Source organism: Onychomys torridus, chromosome 16, assembly GCF_903995425.1.
Source record: "Onychomys torridus chromosome 16, mOncTor1.1, whole genome shotgun sequence".
Lineage (NCBI taxonomy): Eukaryota > Metazoa > Chordata > Mammalia > Rodentia > Cricetidae > Onychomys > Onychomys torridus.
This window is the reverse complement of record NC_050458.1, coordinates 2,920,102-2,942,332: the sequence shown is the minus strand read 5'-3', so window position 1 is coordinate 2,942,332 and position 22,231 is coordinate 2,920,102. Positions and strand designations below refer to the sequence as shown.

General features: G+C 38.9%; 1 protein-coding gene across 6 annotated transcripts in view; it reads right to left on the bottom strand.

Moving 5' to 3' along the window:
- The window catches only part of Vps13b (vacuolar protein sorting 13 homolog B), a 553,125-nt gene that overhangs the window by 440,741 nt on the left and 90,153 nt on the right, over positions 1-22,231 (bottom strand). The window lies entirely within an intron of this gene.

Here is a 22,231-nt window from a genome sequence, read left to right as displayed (position 1 = left end):
TCACATCTGAGGTCTGCAAGTCACTCTTGTGATTTTCCCAGTAAGAACAAATCTTATTTTGAGAAATCAGAACAAGTAAAGGACATAAATAACACACAGAGTGAAAAACAGGGGCTAACTGAACAATGGAAGGCAATAGATATTTATATATTCTAGCAAATATATCCTTTCAAGACCATGAGCCAATAAATATCTTGTTCACTATAAATTACCCAGTCTTGCCGGGCGGTGGTGGCGCACGCCTTTAATCCCAGCACTTGGGAGGCAAAGCCAGGTGGATCTCTGTGAGTTCGAGGCCAGCCTGGGCTACAAAGTGAGTTCCAGGAAAGGTGCAAAGCTACACAGAGAAACCCTGTCTTGAAAAACCAAAATTACCCAGGCTCTGGCATTCTGCTACAGTTGCCTCAAGCACATTTAATTAAACCTAGGAGAGAAAATTAACCCCTATTGCACTACCTCTTGAAGTAAAACAATACGCTCCTGTTTACAAGCCTGTCATACATGGAAGTTTCTCACTTATAGTGACACAAAACTGAAAGCTAATGGTGTCCATCATAGTACTACAGTTGATCAACTACAGCTCCCACATGCAATGTAGACTTCAAAGCCAATTTCATTCTGGCCAACACTGTTCTTGACGGGTCTTGTCATAAGTGGTTAACCTTAATGTTGTTGCCAGGGACCTGTTTCTATTAGGAAGCAGCAGGCACATAAACTAAAGATCAAGTACCACAAACTATAAAGGAAAAGACAAAAATACCTTCCAAACATCCATGTTACCCATGCTGATGGCACAAGAAAAGCTAGCCAGTAAGAACCAAGCTGTTGGTCAAGCAGAAGGACAATACTGCTGTCTGGAACCATCTCCATTTAGACATGGCAATACGGCATCATAAATGGTGCAAAGAGGAAAGACTTATGTTTCTGATGCAAAGGTTGCCACCCTTGGTAGACTAATGACTATTAATATGAAAAAATTTATGTTGTGAAATCAGCCAAGCTCACATGTCACCCACCCCTGTCAAGCTGCTCTCAGAAAACTAACATCAAGCCTACGTACCACTCACTGTCTACTCATCAGCCAGTTGGATGCTATATCACAGGAGACATCAAAATTAAGCTGTGACTTTAACTTGAGGCTACACAATAGATGACAGCAGTGTACCTTTTATACCAAAGAACCCACTACAGCTCAACAGAAATACTGGCAGGATGCTCTAAAACTTTATCAATCCACAGTCACCTAATATTGTCAACCACTCAAATGGTTGCAGTCCACATTACTCAATAATGAAGTAGACTACTACTAACCACAGCTCTCATTACAAAGGGGCAAAGTCCTTTTGGTCACCTCCAGGGTTATTACAGGGAGAAAGCAGTGGAGATGAACTTGAATTATGAATCAGTAAACTTTTTATACCATGAGCCAAACAATAAATATTTTAGACTGCAGACATTTGGTCTCTGCAAAATTGTTGTTGTTGCTGCATGTTTTTGAAACCCTTTGGCAGTTTTAAATGCCAAGATACATTGTTAGCTTGAGGTCTGTCAAAAGAGTAGACTAGATGGGCCAGCAAACTAATTTTGCCACAAAGTTAGTTGCAAAACAGTATGAAAAAGAAGCTAATCTGTCTGTCACCTTCAGTCACTGTTACAGTTTGAATCTAAAGTTTCCAACAGCCTCATGTTTTTAAACACCTATTCCTAGGATGGTTGTCATTTACGGGACTATGTTAGAAACTGGTTGAAGTAGGTAGTTAGGGGCAAACCTTTAAAAGTCATACCAGCGTCTTCTTCTGACATGACTCTGCTTCCCAAGTCTGCCACTAAGTGAAGAGCCCCTAGCCCAGGCTCCAAGGGTCACAAAGTGACTTGCCCAGAAGTAATGCACTTCTGAAATACCTCTAAACCCCTGAGCCAAGTTCACCCCTCCCTTAAGTAGGGTCTGTTGGATATTTTTGTTAGTGATAAAAAGTAACAAATACAGCCACACTTTCTTCTTGTTAATAGCCTAAAGTTTAAACTCTTTAACTATAGGTAGAACATCATCACCTCACTTTCTAAGCCAGTTCTATGTAATAAAACTGTATGGCAGTCACCTACATAAATTTGTAACACATGCATGGTATTAAATAAAGATAGGCAAAATCATTAACATTTTATTAAACCAGATACATTATTGTTGGATGCATAAAATGTAGAAACAAAAAAAAAATGAAGATATTTCCACATTCTTTTTATTCCCATAAAAAGTATGAATTTTACAGCAGATATGTTATTATTTGGGTTTTCCCCTCAATTCAGACTAGCCACACATTAACTTCTCAAAAACCACATGTGGCTTAGTGGCTAAAATACTAGACAAGACAATTCTGAGTTATTAAACAAATAATTCTCCAAATGTTATATAAACTTTAATCTCTCGTTTTTCCTTTTCCTTAGAACCTACTCTTCCTCCCCATCCAAATACTTATTGTATTCATTCATTCATACTTTGTGTAAGTATAAGTATACTTTGTGCACTCCTCAGGCAAAGAATAAAAAGGAAACAAAACACAATTGCAATTGACATCTGGGGAAGATAACCTAAGAGACATGGGAAGAGAAAGTAGTGAGGTAGGAAGTATATATTGACAATAAAGGTAAGTGAGACTAGGCATGGTGGCCCACGTCTGTAATCCTAGCACTCAGGAGGCTGAAGCAGGGAAGTTCGTCCACGTTTGAGACTGGCTTGGCTGGTGTCTTGGTTAGGGTTTCCATTGCTATGAAAAGACACCATGACCATGGCAGCGCTTATAAAGGAAAACATTTAATAGGAGTTGGCTTATAGTTCAGAGGTTCAGTCCATTATCATCGTGGCAGGAAGCAAGGCAGGATTTGGGCAGACATGATGTTGGAGAGGTAGCTAGAGTTCTACATCTTGATCCTCAGGCAACAGCAAGTGAACTGTCTCCCACGCTGTACATAGCTTGCGCATATGAGAACTCAAAGCCCACCCAGACAATATCATACTTCCTCCAACAAGGCCACACCTACTCCAACAAAGCCGTACTTCCAATTAGTGCCATTCCCTATAAGCCACGCTTTCAAACCCATGAGTCTATGGGGACCATACCTATTCAACCTATCACAGCCTATATACCGAATACAAGCAAGGCAGCCAAGGCTACATAGTAAATACCCTAATTCCAAAAAAAAAAAAAAAAAGGAAAAAGAAAAGTAGAAATATGCCAAAAGAGAAAGATACATGACAGGCAAAAGAACAGAGGTGAGCTGAAGACCAGAAAACAGATCACCGTGGCTGAGTTCCACAAACAAGACTCAAGTGTGGCACAGGATCTATTTCATCCTAAAGGAGATTTTTAAATATTTTACATAACGGAACTGAAAGCTGTCTATTCAATACTCATTCCCTTTTCTTAGTTACTAAATAAATCTTAACAATTTTCAAGGCATCTAGCTAAAAATATTCACCATTCACACACACCCCTAACTAGAAAAAAAGAAGATACCATGGGAGGCGGGGGATGGTTTTAAGAACTATACAAAAAGAGGGCTTGGAGATTTAGCACAGTAAAAGCATGTGCCACACAATTACGTGGACCAGAGATCAAATTCCCATAAACCTACATAAAATCAGAAGTAGCGGAGCATATATATATATATATATAGTCAGCATACCTGCAGTGAAATGGAAGGTGAAAGTGGAAATGAGAATTCTTGGAAGTTCATGAGCCAGCTGGAGAGGAGGATGGGGAAGGAAGAGAAGGAGAGCACACTCCCAAGCCAGCAGGTAAAAAAACTATACAAACTTTTCTTTTTAATCATAGCTGAGTCAGGCAGTAGTGACTCAGGCCTTTAATTCCAGGAGGCAGAGGCAAGGGAGATCTCTGTGAGTTCAAGGCCAGCCTGGTCTACACAGTGAGTTCCAGGATAGCCAGGGCTACACAGAGAAACCTATTCTGAAAAAACGAAGAATAAGAATAAATAAAAATTATAGCACCCCTAAGACTGCTATCCTTAGAGTGATTACCTGGAAGTTGTCTCTTGGATTGCAGCATGCAGGAATTTCATTTACCCCATTCTCTGACAGATAAGACTAGTTGACTGTGCCTAGATTTCATACCAATAAAAATATAGTTTTATTTGTAAATAAACTTTTAATAGTTTATTATCTTGTAAATAAAAGAACAATTGCTTTTCCTCTTGGAGCCTGGGATTTTGGTACTTGCAAAGCAGAGGTTGCTTCTATGAAAAGCACCCAATAAAAACCTTGGGTATTGAAGGAAATACCCTAGACAGAAACATTGCGGAATTTGTTGCATTTTTGTGGCTGGTAAAAGGAAGAAAGCTGAAATACACCCTCCAGAAGGAGCAGTGAGCAGAGGGAGGATGTCTTCTCAGTTGCTCATGTCTTTCCCTTCATGACCTCACTATAATGCTAAAGAAACTCTCATCAAGGGTTACTGTCAACCTGTGAGTCCTCCTAGTGAAATTCCAGGGCTGGGGATGATGGTCTTGAGGACTGAAGACACTGAAAGCATATTGCAAATCTACTTTAACAATTTGCCATGTGTAACTTAACTTTCCTAACTTAATTTTAGCTGGTAACTTTGCTCATTTACTACACATACAGATTTTTAACTTCATATTCTTTATACCGCAAATGGTATCACAGGTGGACGAGCAGGGGGAAAAAGACATACTCTTTTAAAATTAGTAGAATTAGTTAACTTTGACACTTGAAACACACACACAATCTCTAGACATTGTCCAAAGTAAATACCATTTGCTGAGAACATACTAGCGAGTGCTGGGATTAGAGGCGTGCGTCACCACCGCCCGGCAGTATTTTAAATTTAAAGAAGGCTCCTTTAAGAAACTAACATTGGAATTGGACTCTGAAGGATAAACTGATAAATTTTACAAGGAGAAATAGAATACAGAATCAAAAGAAGTGAAGGGCAAACCCATGGCGAGGAGAAGCACCTCTCTTCAGGAGTCAGGAGGACAGCCGAGACTTCTGTCTGAGTCCCCTGAATTAACAGGGGTAGCTTCATTACATCTACATTTCCAAAGTTCCCTTGCTATACGGCAGACAAAACAGAAAAATGGAAGGGGATTATATGGTGAAGTCTCTTCAGGACAACGAGAACAATGAAAAAAGCGGGAGGAGAATGAATGTTGTGAAGGAATTTACAAGATGAATGTGTCAATAATTATGACTGACTGATCGTGAGCATAGGTCAATAATTATAAATGACTGATCGTGAGCATAGCTCTTTGAAGTAAGGCCAGAAGTGTCAGAAGATATTATCAATTGACGTACTTGGGGTAAAGCATTTTTTAAAAATAGTGATTCAAAGAATAAAAAGCAGGAGTTGGGGAGGTGGACCCATAATTAAGAGTACACACTGCTTTTGCAGAGGGCCTGAGTCCATGTACAAAACCTATACAAGGCAGCACACAAGTACCCCTAACTCCAGTTCCAGGTGATCCAATGCCTATGCTCTCCAAGGGCACCTGCACCTATACAAACACACATACACACACCTCTCAAAATATAATAATTTTTTTGAAGAATCAAAATAAATTAATAGTGACAATTTCCTGAAGCCCAGGAGTTCTTGAGCCTCAAATTAAGACAATTTTTATGAGTTACATGGCAAGCACATGAGTGAGTATGGTAACTTTTTCATAAAAATCTTAATAAAAACTAGTGTTTTAAATAAGTATCAAATAGAACTGTTCCCTGAGACAGAAACTGCCAGCACCGATTGGACTAAGAGGTGAGTCTTTGTCTAGGTAGGGACAGGAGCACAACGCTGCGTCCCCACACCACCACCCATTGCAGTTCCAGTCTCAGGCCAATAGGCAGGCCTCCTGCAGACAGGTCAGACCACCCCACCACCAGACCCTGTAACCCAAAGCCCCACCTCCCCCAAATCCCACCCACCCTCCAAGACTGCACCTGTTCCCTGAGACAGAGCCCACCAGCACCCGATTGGACTAAGAGGTGAGTCTTTATCCTCATAGCAGAACACCCCAGCCCCTAGGCTTTGGGCTCAGGGCACAACCCTGTGCCCCCACACCATCACCCAGTCCCAGTTTCAGGCCAGTTGGCAGACCTCCTGCAGGCAGGTTGCACTACCACCATCCCCCACCAGATCCTGTAACTCACAAGCCCCACCCCTCCCAAACCCACCCACCCTCTAAGAGTGCAGCTACTCCCTGAGACAGTGCCCACCGGCCCCAACTGGACTAAGAGCCACTCCCTGAGACAGAGTACATCAGCACGATTAGACCAAGAGCCCAAACTAGACCAAGAGCTCCCACCAGAACAAAGTATCAATCCGACCAGGAGAGGCTCCCTCAAACACAGACACTGCTTACACCAAGTGGAGAAAGAGATGGGTAGACTCCGGTGCAAAAATATACTCAACAATATAAAAACCAATATGGCTCCATCAGAACCTACATCAGCAAGACCCGCGAAAGCCAAGAGAAAACAATTAAACAAGTGAGGGAAACAGTTAAAGATTTGAAAACTAAAATGGAGACAATAAAGAAGACACAAACTGAGGTAATGCTGGAAGTGGAAAACCTGAGTAAATGAACAGGAAGTACAGATGCAAGCATAACCAATAGAATGCAAGAGAGGGAGGAGCAGATCTCTGAACTTGAAAATATGATAGAGGAAATAGATTCATCAAAGAAAACACTAAAGCCAACAAAGTCATAACACAAAATGTCCAGGAAATTTGGGACACCATGGAAAGACCAAAAGAAAGAATAATAGTGATAGAAGGAGAAGAATACGTACTCAAAGGCACAGAAAATATATTCAACAAAATCATAGAAGAAAACTTTCCCAACCTAAAGAAGGAAATGCCTGTACATATACAAGAAGTTTACAGAACACCAAAAAGACTGGATCCAAAAACTAAGTCCCCTGACCACATAATACTCAAACCACTAAACATACAGAATAAAGAAAAAGTATTAAGAGCTGCAAAGGCAAAAGGCCAAGTAACATATAAAGGCAGACCTATCAGAATAACACCTGACTTCTCAATAAAGACACTAAAAGCCAGAAGATCCTGGACAGACACTAAGAGACCACAGATGCCAACCCAGACTATTATACCCAGCAAAACTCTCAATCACCATAGACGGAGTAAACAAAATATTCCATAATAAAACCAGATTTAAGCAGTATCTTTCCACAAATTCAGCCCTACAGAAAGCACTAAAAGGAAAAAATCCAACCTAAGGAAGTTATATACACCCATGAAAACACAGGCAATGGATAGTCCCACACCAACAAATACCAAAGAAGGGAAACATGCAACACTACCACCAAAAAATAACAGGAATTAACAATTACTGATCATTAATATCCATTAATAACAATGGTCTCAATTCATCTATAAAAAAGACACAGGCTAACAGAATAGATATGAAAACAAGATCCATCCTTCTGCTACATACAAGAAACACACCTCAACTTCAAAGACAGACACTACCTCAAAGTAAAAGGCTTGGAAAAGACTTTCCAATCAAATGGATTTAAAAAACAGGCTAGTGTAGCTATCCTAAAACCTAATAAAATAGACTTCAAACTAAAATCAATTGAATGAGATTGGAAAGGACACTATCTATTTATCACAGGAAAAATCTGACAAGATGAAGTCTCAATTCTGAATATTTATGCCCCAAATACAAGGGCACAAACATTTGTTAAAAAAAAAAAAAATTACTAAAGCTTAAATCAAACTCCATACATTAGTAGTGGGACACTTCAACACCCCACTCTCACCAATGGATAGGTCTGCCAGACAGAAACTCAACAGAGAAATAAGGGAACTAACAGACATTATGACTCAAATGGACTTAATAGATATTTACAGAATATTCCACCCTAACACAAAAGAATATACCTTCTTCTTAGCACCCCATGGACCCTTCTCTAAAACTCACCACATGCTTAGTCACAAAGCAAATCTCAACAGATACAAAAAATTGGAATAACTTCCTGTATCTTATCAGAATACCATGGCTTAAAGTCAGATTTCAACAACAACAAAAATTACAGAAAGCCTATAATCTCATGGAAACTGAATAATGCCTAATTAAGTCACGAATGGGTCAAGGGAGAAAGAAAAAGAAATTAAAGATTTCCTAGAATTCAATGTAAGCGAATGTACAACATACCCAAACTTATGGGACACTATGAAAGCAGTGCTAACAGGAAAATTCATAGCACTAAATGCACACATAAAGAAGATGAAGAAATATCACACTAGTGACTTAACAGCACACCTGAAAGCTCTAGAACAAAAAGAAGCAAACTCACCCAGGAGAAACAGACGCCAAGAAATAATCAAATTGAGGGCTGAAATCAGTAAAATAAAAACAAAGAGAACAATACAAAGAATCAATGAAACAACGAGTTGGTTCTTTGAGAAAATCAACAAGATAGACAAGCCCTTATCCAAATTAACCAAAGAGCAGGGAGAGAGCATCCAAATTAACAAAATCAGAAATGAAAAGGGAGACATAAGAACAGACAACAAGGAAATCCAGAAAATCATCAGGTCATACCTCAAAAACCTGTACTCTACAAAATTGGAAAATCTGAAAGAAATGGACAATTTTCTGGATAGGTACCACATACCAAAGTTAAATGAAGACCAGATAAACTATTTAAATAGACCAGTAAGCCCTAAAGAAATAGAAACAGTCATTAAAAGTCTCCCAACCAAAAAAAGCCCAGGACCAGATGGTTTCAGTTCAGAATTCTAACAGATTTTCAAATAAGAGCTAATATCAATATTCTTCAAATTGTTCCACACACTAGAAACAGAAGGAACATTACCAAACTCTTTTTATGAGGCTACAGTTACCCTGATACTCAAACCACACAAAGATGCAACTAAATCTAAGTACTAAGAGCAAGTAATGATAGCTAATAGGAATAGCTTATGATTCATATAACAATATCATCTATCACAGCAAACTAAATTGAAAAGAATCATAGCACAAAGTTACTGTGACAAAGCCAGGCATGATGGGACAAACCTTTAATCCCAGGGCTATGATTTGGAGCAAGAAGACTATAAGCTCAAGGTAGCCTGAAATAGCTTGTGAGATCTTACCACAGAATAGGGAAAAGTTACTGCAATAAAGTGATGGCTATCAAAAAATGCATGTTAGGGATAGAGAGATAAGTCGCCAGTTAAGAGCACTCTCTGCTCTTCCCAATGATCTGAGTTCAATTCCCAGCACCCAATTTAGGCAATTCGGCCTCCCCAGGAAATCTAACTCCCTTCTCTGGCCTCTATAGGTAGCATCTCACTGGTGGCATGCACACACACACACACACACACACACACACACACACACACCACACAAAAATAAATAAATAAAATACATATTCTGTATTTCTCAGCTAGACTGAAAGACCTTTGAAAATACTTAATAAACACATTTGTTGGACTGACATGATATAATACAAGAAAGAAAGAGTGACCTTTGCTTGACTGAATAAAAAAAAAAAAAGAATTTACAGAGGATACTTATTAAGACTAATAAATCCTGGACTGGGTTTGGGTGGCACACCCCTTTATTCCAGCACTCAGGAAGCAGAGGCCATCAGATTTCTGTGATTTTGAGGCTGGCCTGGTCTACAGAGTGAGTTCAAGGACAGCCAGGGCTATACAGAGAAACCCTGTCTCAAAATAACAGAAATCAAATGAACAAAAAAGACTAATAAATCTGAAAGAAGAAAAAGTGAGATTTGGAGCATATGAAAGTCCAACTTAGCCTAGAAACTTCATGACTAAGAACATCTCTAAGAGAAGAGACATAAAAGAGGAACAATTATCATTCTGGAAAACAAAGCTACAAATACTAGTATCCAAAACTAGTATCACAATAATTTCATGTGGTTTCCATGTTGATTTTTACCCTTTGTTTTATGACAAGCTGTGTCCTTCAAGATTCTTTATGTCACAATGAAAGTACTAGCAAGGTCGAGAAGAAAAAGATAACATCCTAAATAGACTGGGGACCACGAGGCTACAGGGGCTTGAGACTAGACTAGCAGCTGAGCATACTCAGACGAGGAACACATGCCCACATGTGCAAAGTTCCAAGGTCAGTCTCCAGCACCACAAAGCTGTGCCCAATGCGGAATTCAGTGTAGCTAGTGAAGCAGCCCAGACGTGAGCTCATTTTCTACGTTTGTTTTTAAGAGGAAAGAAAAAGCACTAGATAAATCCTGAGACTGCAAATAGCACCAGCTTGATGACACCACTGCTCTGAGATTCCACCTCTCCTTTTTACCTACCATGTCTCTTTTCCTCCAATTTCCCATCTTCCTGGTTATGATGTAGCATAACTGAAGATTCTCAGTTCATAGCACCACACCTCACTTCCCATGGAAAAGAGCTTAGAAGGGGGATCATTTCTGACTTGCACAAGCAACATTCTTTCCTATCTCATTGTTCTCAATTAGGGCTTCCAACTAATAAATATGGAATTAAAGAAGAGGGAAATGAAATTGAGTTAAGGATCAATACCTCAAAAACTGGATTACAGTTCGACAGGACAAAAAGATGAACCCCTGAAAGGAACAAAGTCTACTGAAAACAAGAAGAGTGGATGCTGAGAAACTCTCCGATAACATTATTATGTCAACAAGGGAAAAAGTATATTTAAGCAAAGCTATCTCATTTTTTCTTTTTTTCTTTTTTTTTTGTTCAATACAAACTAGGGCTAGTATTGCAAAAGAACCTTCAGGAAGCAGAACTGGACTAGGGAGGTCAGCTGAGATGTACAGCACAACAAACTCAGAAGAAAGGGACTCCCTCAGTCCCACAAGGACCTCTGAAAGAAAACCAGAGCTGATGCTCTCACATAATGGTGAGATGGCAATGACTCCCGCTGTGCACAGGCGACAAGTGCTTCACTGTCACCACTTCCATTAAAGATGTGGAAGGTCCTACCTAAGCGGGAAAAAGACATAAAACTTTAAAATAAGTCATTGTTCCCCTCTACTCACCCCTGCCATCATTTACATTGCAATGATTGAAACATACTAATACAAACAGGACATAGAAAACACTGAGGACATTAGAAAATAGTGATTATATACTCTTAATTAGTGAAACAGGAAAGGAAAAGCAGTAATAAGTAATTTGCAATACACAGAAAAGAAGAAACATTACAGACCTGAAGCGTGGATTTTATTTCAGTACTGTAATTCTCAGATAATGGTGGACTAACTTACCACTGGTAGTGAGTTGCTGACATCATGTCAATGATAATTATAATATGGTCTACTGACAGAGAGGACTCATATTTCGTGCAGTCTGAACACATTATACAAAAACATCTCAAATTATGTCTGTAGACCCAAAGCCCCCTTTGTATCTGATAACTAAAGGTGATACCTAAACCCGTCTGTGGCAGTGGCAGCCAGCTCCTGCTCTCTGGAAAGCAGTCATGAGTCTAAAAGCTGGTAATGATACACAGAGGTGCTGTAATAGGTTCCAAAGAGCAAAACTGCTTCCACCTTGCTGCCTGCAAACCAAATCAGGTCACATCTAGTGCTCCATTCCATAACCCAGTGTGTCAGTATACAACAGGAAAGTCCACTAGAAATACTGAACACCAGAGACCCAGAATACACTGACACACGAAGAAATTTCCACTCTGCACAGATGGCAAACCAATTCCTTCTCCCTTTTTTCAATTCTACTACTGGCTCACTCTGACCATGTGGAAGACTAGTGTAAGACATGCAAGCAGTGGGCAAGAATCCAGCCAGAAGTATCTATGAGTTCAAAGAAGGCGGCAACACCTTCAAGATTGCATTCAGATGTGAGCAGAATGGCTGCCAGAAGTCTTCTCTTCTGATAGATGGTAAATGGAAAGTAAGATGCCTTATGCCCATTCCTCCACGTATGTCTTCACTACAGGAATACTTTTACATTCAGTAACTGTCCTTATACAAAGGAGACTGACACACAAGAGACTATTCATGGAAAGAAAGAAAAAAAAAAGGAGAAGAGGAGGAGGAGGAAAGGGTAGAAGAGAAGAAAGAAGAGACAGAGGAAAGGGGGAGGGAGAGGAAGAAGAGAGGAAAGCAGGAGGGAGAGGGATCACAAGGATGGCAGAACTGGAACCACAGAAAACCAAGAAGAGTAAAGCTTGCCAGCCATCAAAGGGCAGGGCAAGAAAAGGTTCTCCCTAGAGCACTCAACAGACTAGCAGCACTTTGACCTCAGGCGTGTCAGCTCAAGACTAAGATGACACGTGCTGCTGTTTGAAGCTGCCCAGTGGTAACATGTTGTCAGGAGCGCAACTGACAGTGGACGCTGCACTATCAACAGCTTCTTCCCACAGCGTGTGTAAGTAAGCACTGTGCATCTTTTGTCATACTTGATCCTGTCTTAGCTGGTACAAAACATACTACAACCATGTCTATTTGTGGTGAACTAACTGTACCTAAATCTAAGCATATGACATAATACACATTTCCAAGTTTAGTAAGTAAACAGAACTGACAAGTACATTTTAAGTTAATAAGCAAATATTCAATACAGTATTTTTGTAGGCAAAAAAAAAACATGTTTTCTTAACAAATTTAACACATTCTTCCATATTACATCATTACCAACATTCATATTAAAATATACTTTTGATATTTATAAAAGATTTTCTTAAGACTAACAAATCATAATAAAGACAAAAATTGCATGTTTTTCAAAAGCCCAGTGAAATTCTTAAGAATTTGAGTTTTTTTCTGAAGTCTACACTGTAGACTCAGATTTTATAAAGGTTATTTTCTCCTACTTGAAATTATTCAATCATTCACCCAATCCCTTTTGATGATTTCGCTCCCCCAAAAAAGAAGCCATTCTTGAGCTAAAAGATATCTGGAAAGGAAAAAAAAAAAAACAGTAACAACAACACTTTAGAGACATCAAATGTCTAAATGAAAATACCATAAGAAATTAAGTTACATATACCTTATTAACATCCAAAATCAGTCCTTAAGACCTACATAAATTACTAATTTTTAATAGATTTATTAGTGGTAATAACATGGTTGATGAATGGATTCTCAATGCCCAGACAGGAATTCAACTGAAAAGGAAGCATGATATTCAAATATTTATACCATGAATGTGTGTGTATGTTATGTACATGTGTATTCATATGGTGGTTTGAATGGGAAATGTCCCCCACAGTCTAGGCATGTGAACAGTTAGTGGTGCTGTTTGAGCGGGGAGGGCTAGAGGTACAACTCTACAGGAGGAAGTGTGTCACTGCAGGAAAAGTCTGCTACTTCCAGTTGATTCTCTGCTTCATGTTTGTCGTTTAAGATGTGAGCTCCTGGCTTTTTTGACCCGGCCTCCATATCTGCCACGTCACTCTTACCCACCATGATGGAGCTCATCTCCCTAGAACTACTAGCTAACGTAATTCTTCCTTCTTCTGTAAGTTGCTTTAGTTATGGTGTTTTATCACAGCAACAGTAAAGTAACAAGTACAATATACATAGACATTTTAAACTTCAGAACACTCGACACTGAGGAGATGGTTGGTTCAATGAGTAAAAAACACTTGCTCTGAAAGCATAAGGACTTGAATTCAAATCCCAGCATACGAATACTATCACAGAGCTGGGCATGGCTGATCATGCTTCTACCTCTACAACTGGGGTGCAAAGAGACGCAGATTCCCCAGACTCACAGGACAGCCAGCCTAGCCAACACTCCAAGCTTATGGTTCACGGAGACACCTTGTCTCAAGTCAGGAGGTGAGGAGTGATGGAGAAAGACACTGAAGTTCTTTATGGACTCTGAATGCATGTGCAGCCATATGCTCACCTGCATATATTACAGACATGTACATTCACACTCACACACATGAAAAAACACTAATAAACACATAATATATTTTTGCAAGACTTGCAAAAGGTAATGGCTTTTTGCTTAAGTTTAAATATCAAGAAGTTTTAGCAGAGCATAATAACTAATGCCTATAACCTAAGCACTCTAGAGGTGAGAAAGCATCATCACAAGATAAGTGGCCAATCTTGGTGCTCTCAAAAGACAACAAAGATGAAGGAAGAGGAAGAAAAGAAGGGCTCACCTTTTCACTGGAACATACATATAACGCAATTCAGTGTTTTTATTATTAAATAAATATTCATAGCTAACATATTTTTTCAACAAATCAAAAATATGTACAGTGGAACACTTAAGACATAGTTTCAGATTTGGGGGCAAAGAACGGAGTTTGAAAAGAGAGAAACAGAAAAAAAATCTCACTATCCCTCAATCATTTTCTAAGTGGTTTAAGAGTATTCAATAATTCCAAAATCCTTTTTATATGCACACCTGGGAAGAACACCAAATCTGTAAATATGCTCAGAGTTACACTGATGTGGTTTTAAACCAGATGTTTAAATGTTACAGTGTGTATATTTTCTTCCTCTCTTCTAAGACAGAAGTAAAGTAAGAGGAATATTTGACTTCACTCCACAAGAGACCTATTTAATAGTTTGGCAGTTGTGTAAGTAAAGGTAGCTTGGCTAAGTCAATGTTGACGACATACAGAATGACATGATCCTAATGAGTTGGAAAATACTGGCTCTCAAGAGAATAGAACAGATGCTACTGAGCTGAAAAAGCTACTGTATTATTGAATTTCATTTTTATGAGGTAAAATTTATTATTCAACCATTAAGGTATCCCATATGAAATCTTGCATAAAATACTTTTACAGTTACTTTCTGGAAAGTAGATTTTTATTTTAACATTAAGAAATCACTTAAATGGGGAATTCAAGTATCCATTTGATCATTATTTTATACCTTTTTAAATCTTTAATTTTTTTCCTTGAAAAAAATCAGATCAATGGAACTAAGTCAACAAAATAATGAACTATCTGAATAGAAAGTTTTTGTTTTCCAGGCAAACCAAATTCACATATAACTTTGCATTTTATCTTCTGGAAAAATGACAAGAATTATTCATTCTATTTTGATGACTATCAGAAATATTAACAACAAAATTACATACAATAATGATTCCAATTAGTATTAAAAATCAAGCCCAAACATTACAACTCTAATACATTCTTTTAAATTACATTTTAAATGAACTGCAAGTCTTCACTAGACATTCATTAAATAATTTCTAATGGATTACCAGATGTTAATCTTTGCCAGTTATTTCAGGTCTCATACACCAGGAAAATAATTTGAAACAATAAAAATAATAATAGGAAGATCCAAAGATCTTACTTCAAAAACTGACTTAGTGAATAGCTATGATATAATATTTCAGGGGGGAAAAAAACACTATATCACTTTGACCATAAATTTTTCCATGTGTAGAACAGAATCTATAGCCTGCCAACAACAATTTCACTGGTAAAAAGCCAACTGAATTAACGTATAAGAAATGTCATCCTAAAATAGGTGAGCCAACTCCGAGTATTCAAGGAAAGCTCCTGGAGTCCACTCCTTCCATTATGCAGCTCACTAGAGGAGAATACTTAGCAGACAGCTGTGGGATATGGGAACAGAAAGAACAGGGTTTCTCGTGTCTGTTGCCCCACTGCACTGCCACATCCATTTGCACGTGTACTGCGGCACTCCCCTCTGGACTCTGCAGGAAAACTGAGAACATGTGTTTCGTCACAGGTTCCATGAGCTTTGTTTGGCACCTTGAAATCAAACGTATTAAAGAGATACCAACGAAGACTTTTTTCTCTAAGTTCAAACAAAACATAACCAACCTCTTGAATTGTGTTCTTCTCATATCAACATCACTGTCTTCTATCCAAATTGTTTTCTTTCCTTATTCTTCTAATTCAGATTTACCTATCCTCTATCTGCTCAGCTAAAACATTGAATCAAATAGACTCCAAGGAAAACAGAAATCTCTAGGAACTTATCCCCTAGAACCACTTCCATAGGGAATACCCCACATAGATGACTCCTGGCAAGATTCTACGTCAAAGACAAGAAAAATGTCATCTCCACAGATGTTACAGTTATCACAAGCAGCTATAATAATTCTACCACCATTTTGAAGATGAGAGAATTAACCTCTCAGTTCAATGAAACAAACAGCAACAACAAAACTAAGAAAATGGAGATATGGCTCAGTAGTTAGAGAACCTACTTCACCTATGAAGCTCTGCAATCTCCAGAATCAGTGTTTGTCTGTCTATCTGTCTGTTGGTTTGTTTTTAAAGAAGGAAAATGGTATTTAAGAGATGGATTATCACACTCCAATTAAGTCATCTCTCCTAAATTTTAATATTAAAGAGGAAAAATACTCATACTACCTGACTGTAGTAGCTAGTTTTTATGTCAACTTAACACAAGCTAGAGTCATTTGGGCAGAGGGAACCTGTCAGTGGCCATATCAGGAGCACCAAATGGCAACTGACTTGAGGGGATGGGCCCACCAAGAAACAGAGCCCCAATGGGTGAATCTCGAACAGGCCCCAAGAGCCTCAGCCCCAGAGTGTTTCTTGCTACTGCTGGGTCTTTGCATGTTTGCCGCTGCCACTTTCCTCTGGTATCCAGCATGGTGTGAGTGGGCGTGGGGGATCCCCACTCCCCTTAATGAAGTATGATCATCTCTTGGGCATTTTTACCCATGAATTATTATGAAGATGATTTCCTCTTAAGCTGTATTGTTTAACTGAAGCAATGATTTTATACATTAATAGTGTTAGTTTATGCAGGATTTTGATGATTGAGAGTTTTTAATAAATACAGTAAAGGATTATGATAGAGGTTACGTTAGTGGAAAACATAGGTTAAGGTAGGATAACATGTACTGCCTCTGATAAAGCAGAGGCTGCAGAGGATAAAAAATAAAGCAAGGAAGTGTCACACAGCTAGAAGACATAAGTTTCTATTGAGGAGCCATATAGACTGTGCCTTAGGTTAATAATTAAGAGAAACAATTGAATTCCAGGAGCCAGGTTGGCTTCAGTTCTTTTCATCTTAATGTTGGGAGATGCATTTACAGAATTCAGAGTGCATCCTAGCTCCAATAAATCCTTAGAATGACTTCAGGTTAGATTAAGATGTTTTGATAACAGCTTTAAGATGAAAAACTCTCGAAAACATCTAAAGTGGACAAGGACACACAGCTGAGGGACTCATTAAGGTCAGGGGTCAAAAAAAAAGCAGCCCAATTATTATTAGCTGATGTACTTTCCTTGCTAGGATTCGTTGGTGATCAAATATGATGATTAATTCCTTTTACCCATTTTTGCCCTCAATCTCCTGATATACAAAACTGTTGATGAATAGGTATGCACCCTAAAGATTTAAAGTAGAGCTGACTGATTATTTTTCATAGATGAAAGTTTAGGTTTGTGATTCCTTTAAGATTCCTTATAAGTAATAAAGTGATTGATCCTTTCTTTGTAACCACAATATGTGCAGCCTACCTGTAAAAGAAGTATCTGAGAAAAAGACCCTGCTTGCTTACACCCTGTTAATCTATAACAAGTTGCTTGGACATGAATGTATGTGGGTTTTGGGACAACTTGTTCCAAAAAATGAAAAGAACTCATAAAGTAGTAGAAAATGTTTGAAAACCATAAGGGTATTGTAATCAAAATATAAAAGAATTACAAAATTCAAAAGGATAACCATTTTAAAAGCAAAGAACTCAGACATTTTTCAGTGGAAGATATATAAATAGCAAGTAGATATATAACAATGTGCTCAGCATCATTATTCATGGGGAAAAAAATTAAGCCTCAAGTACACCACTTGACTGACATCCACAATGACGGCAGCACCAACCTTACAGATAAAAATACGGCAAAGATGTGGAGAGGTTAGCACACCACCACAAACACCAATGAGAGTGTATAACCATTACATATTTGGAGAGTTTGGCAGTTCTTCAAAAGGTAAAATACAGAGTGACTTCCTAATAATAGAATTCCCAGTAATTCTATTCCTAGGAATATGCTTTGGAGAAATGACAGTGTGTGTTTGTATGAACTTGTATCATAACAGTCAACAAGATTAACAATCAAATATATACCAAGTGATGAACACAATGTGAAATACACATACAATGGCACTCTACAGTAACAGGCATGCATGCTTGAGTGTGATCCACCAAGTTTCACATGCTGGAAATATGGTCTCCAGTGAGGCAATGATAAAAGTAAAAGGGTGAGACCACCAAGAGCTAGAGGATGGCTCAGAAGTTGACAGCACTGGCTGCTCTTGCAGAGGACCCGGGGTCAGTTTCAAGCACCCGCATAGCAGCTCACAACTATCATGACCTCTAGCTCCAGGGGACCACCACCCTCTTCTGGTCTCCTCAGGTACACCCATGCACATGGTACATTTAAATACATTCAGAGAAAACACTCATATACATAAAACAAAAATAAATAACCCTTTTAAAAAGGAATGGAGATCAGAGTGTAATGTGCTCACGGGAAGGGTGCTGCTGACTTCAGGAGGAACTGATTCTTACAAGTGCATTCAACATGAACTGCAGACAAAGGAGCTCTCCCTGCTGCACCAGGGAACTAGCCATGTTCCCTTCTGCTTCTCTAAAACCTGTGACACACCCAGAAGGGTCCCTGATAGAGTGAAGCAGGACATGCACTCCACACTGAAACCTCTAGCCACCAAAGCTGTGAGCAAAACCAATCTCTTTAAACTGTAATGAACCCAAACTATTTTGTCATAGCAATAGAAAAAGGATTAAGTGATGATACGGTCTATAGTACAGGTAAACTTTGAAAATGATGTGCTAAATTTTTTTTCAGATTTATTTTATTATTATTATTATTATTAAGAAATTTTCTATTCATTTTACATACCAACCACAGATTCCCCTCTCCTCCCTCCTCCTGCCCCCTCAAGCCTTCCCCCACAACCGACCCCATCCCACCTCCACCAAGGCAAGATCTTCCATGGGGAGTCAGTAGAGCCTGGTACATTCAGTTGAGGCAGGTCCAAGCCCCTGTCCCATGCACCAAGGCTGCGCAAAGCGTCCCGCCATAGGCACTGGGCTCCAAAAAGCCGGCTCATGCACCAAGGATGGATCCCAATCCCACTGCCTAGGGGCCACCTAAACAGTTCAAGCTAAACAGCTATCTCACCTATCCAGAGGGCCTAGTCCAGTACCATGGGGCTCTTCAGCTATTGGTCCACAGTTCATGCATTTCCACTAGTTTGTTTGGCCGTCTCTGTACATTTTCTCATCATGTCCCTTGCTCATAGAATCCCTCCTCTCTCTCATCAATTGGACTCCTGGAGCTCAGCTTGGCACCTGGCCGTGGATCTCTGCATCTGGTATGCTAAAATCTTAGTCATACACGTGTGCATACACACAAAAGTGTTTTATCAGTTCTATTTATGTGAATTGTCAAGAGTAGAAAAATTCAAACAAACAAACACTACATTAGTCTGCCTATAGCTAAAGGACTAGAGGATTGGGTAAAAGTACAGTTCTTTCAGGAGTAGTACTTTAAAGCCGATAAGAGCTATGGACACAATACTATGAATATATTAAAACCTGCTGAGAAGGTGACTTGCATGGTAAAATTAATCTGTCCAGGATGGACAGTGGTGGCACACGCCTTTAGTCCCAGCACCTAGGTGTCAGGATCAGGTACATCTTTGTGAGTTCGAGGCCAGACTGGTCTACAGAATGAATTCTTGAGACAGTCAGGGCCACACTGAGAAACCCTATCTCAAAAAAAAAAAAAAAAAAAAAAAAATCTGTCCAAGGCAAAGGAAGAGAGGAAAGAAATAAGGTAGCAGCCTTTCTGACATGAGGACAAACGTAGATGGGAACAGATTAAACAATGGAATTTTGTCAAGAACAAGTCGACGATAATTAGCTTTGTATTAAATCAAGGGGAAAGACTAGATTGGAAATAGCAATCATAGACGAGGGGCTGTGACTAGAACAATGCACAGTAAAAACAGAAGAAAGGGCCAGACATGGAGGAACACCCTACCGTTTGTCAGCAACTGTCCACGAGGGACAATGGAGACCTCGAGACAAGGAGTACGCAGGCTAGAGGCAAATGAAGACGATGGAAAGTGACAGTCAACTGGAGGTTGGGAAAATGTTTTTCTTCCAGATTTTAAGAATTTAAGTATGACATCTTTTATCAATGTAGTAATAATGAACTAGTTGAAAGGCAGAGGATTGCATGCATCAACAAACTATATTAACCAAAGCTTAACAAAGCATAATTTATTGACAGTTCTCATACACAAGATCGTAAAATGCTGAAACACAATACCTGAAATATATACATACACTTTTGGGATCTTCAGCAAGGTAATTTGGTGGCACACTTTTATAAATACTCTATTAGCACTGAAATGCACAGAAATAGATTGCCATGCGGAGGGAATGAAATAACGAAACTATCAGCTTGGAAATTAGCTTTCAAAATCTATTTTAGGTAAGTTTTCTTCCATTTATTTTGTGGGGTGCCTGCCCTGACTTTTCCCCCCAGGGTACTCTTGAGCAAGGAGGAATGAGGAATATATACATAAAAATATAGAAGAGAGACAGTTAGAAACATAGGATAGCCTCGGGAAGGCCTGGGTCAAAACTCACCAGCCACTTCTATCTCTACTAAAGGGCTTTGAAAGGAATGCCAAGGAGTGGAATAAAGGACCTCCCCCAGCACAGCCAAGTGCAGACCCTCCCAGACACCTGGTGACCATGCACATAGTCAAGCCATCCCCTAATGCAGCCCTGCGGGGTAAAGCAAGCTCAGCTCTCACTAGGAAGCTCTGTGGGCCCCACACTACTTTAAGTGTTTTAGATGACTTGTTTCTTTTTTTTTTCAGGTACTTAGAAAAGAGGTAACATTTTCTAACATTCCCATTTGCCCAATTCCTCAGTCTATAAAACATTAGTTCCACTAAACTAAGATCTTATGATACACCAGCTTACAAAACATTGAATTATTGCCATTTGTCTGGAAGACTTCTTTAATACTTGAGCTATCATCCCTTTAGGAAAATTTCCAAAAAGCTTCTTTTTATGTTACAGCACATATTATAAATTCATAAAGGGAAAGACAAAGTAAATTTGCTTAGAAAAAAAGAAACATTATAAAGGAAAATCAATACCCTTAAGTCTACTAACCATTTTTAAGTTATCTGAACCAATTCACGAAAATAAAAATTTTAATATTTCATGAATACCATAGGCAGTAAGATAAAGAGTAAAGCAAACAAGAATTCCAGAGAGAATATCACTTGAGATATAAATGTGAAAAATAAAGTAATTTCAATTATAATACAACTTTCATGAACAGCCTCAGTCAACCTCAGAATTCAGAAGCACCCACGAACTGATTATCCAATACCAAATACCCTGAAAACATACATACAAGTAACACTATACAGACTGAGCAGGTTAGGAATATGTTTGTACAGACACATACAGACATTAATATGACAACTAATGAAAAATTTGAAAGACAACAAGGAGGGAGAAATGATATAACTGTAGTATAATCTCAAAAATGAAAGAAATAATAAATTTTTGAATGGCCTTGAAACAGAGTGAGCTTACATGGACATGGAAACTCAGCTAGAGTTTGCATATGATGCCAGTATATTCTACAAGGGTTGACGACCTGGAGTTTCACCCCTCTGTGAGGTACTGGGAGGACAGAAACTTCACCAGGTCATGAACTTGAACTGCATGCCCAGCATGATGTGAAAAGAAATGACAGTACCATCAAAGTAGCCTGTGACTCGACGCCATAAGAGAAGAGAGAGGCTCAGCAAGACTGCACACATACAATCCTGGCACTCAAGAAGCAATGCAAGGAGGATCCCAAGTGTGAGGCCAGCCTGGAAAGAGAACAAAAGACGACAGACAGATGTCCTCCTGTCTACTGCCATGGTAATGACACCTAGTGAGCTAGAGCCCTTACCAATCCTCCTCATAGAAATCTACCTAGAAGAGACTTTATACCAGAAAGCTTATGAAACTTTCTCTAAAATACATCACACTGAGGCCAAACAAAGACAAAAATACTAAAACTCATGACCTTTATTGTATCATAATTGAATAAAATTATAACCAAACAGCAAAAGAAATTACAAAAACACATAGAAATTGAAAATTTGATTTTGGAATGACAAGTACATCACTAAAGAAGATGACAG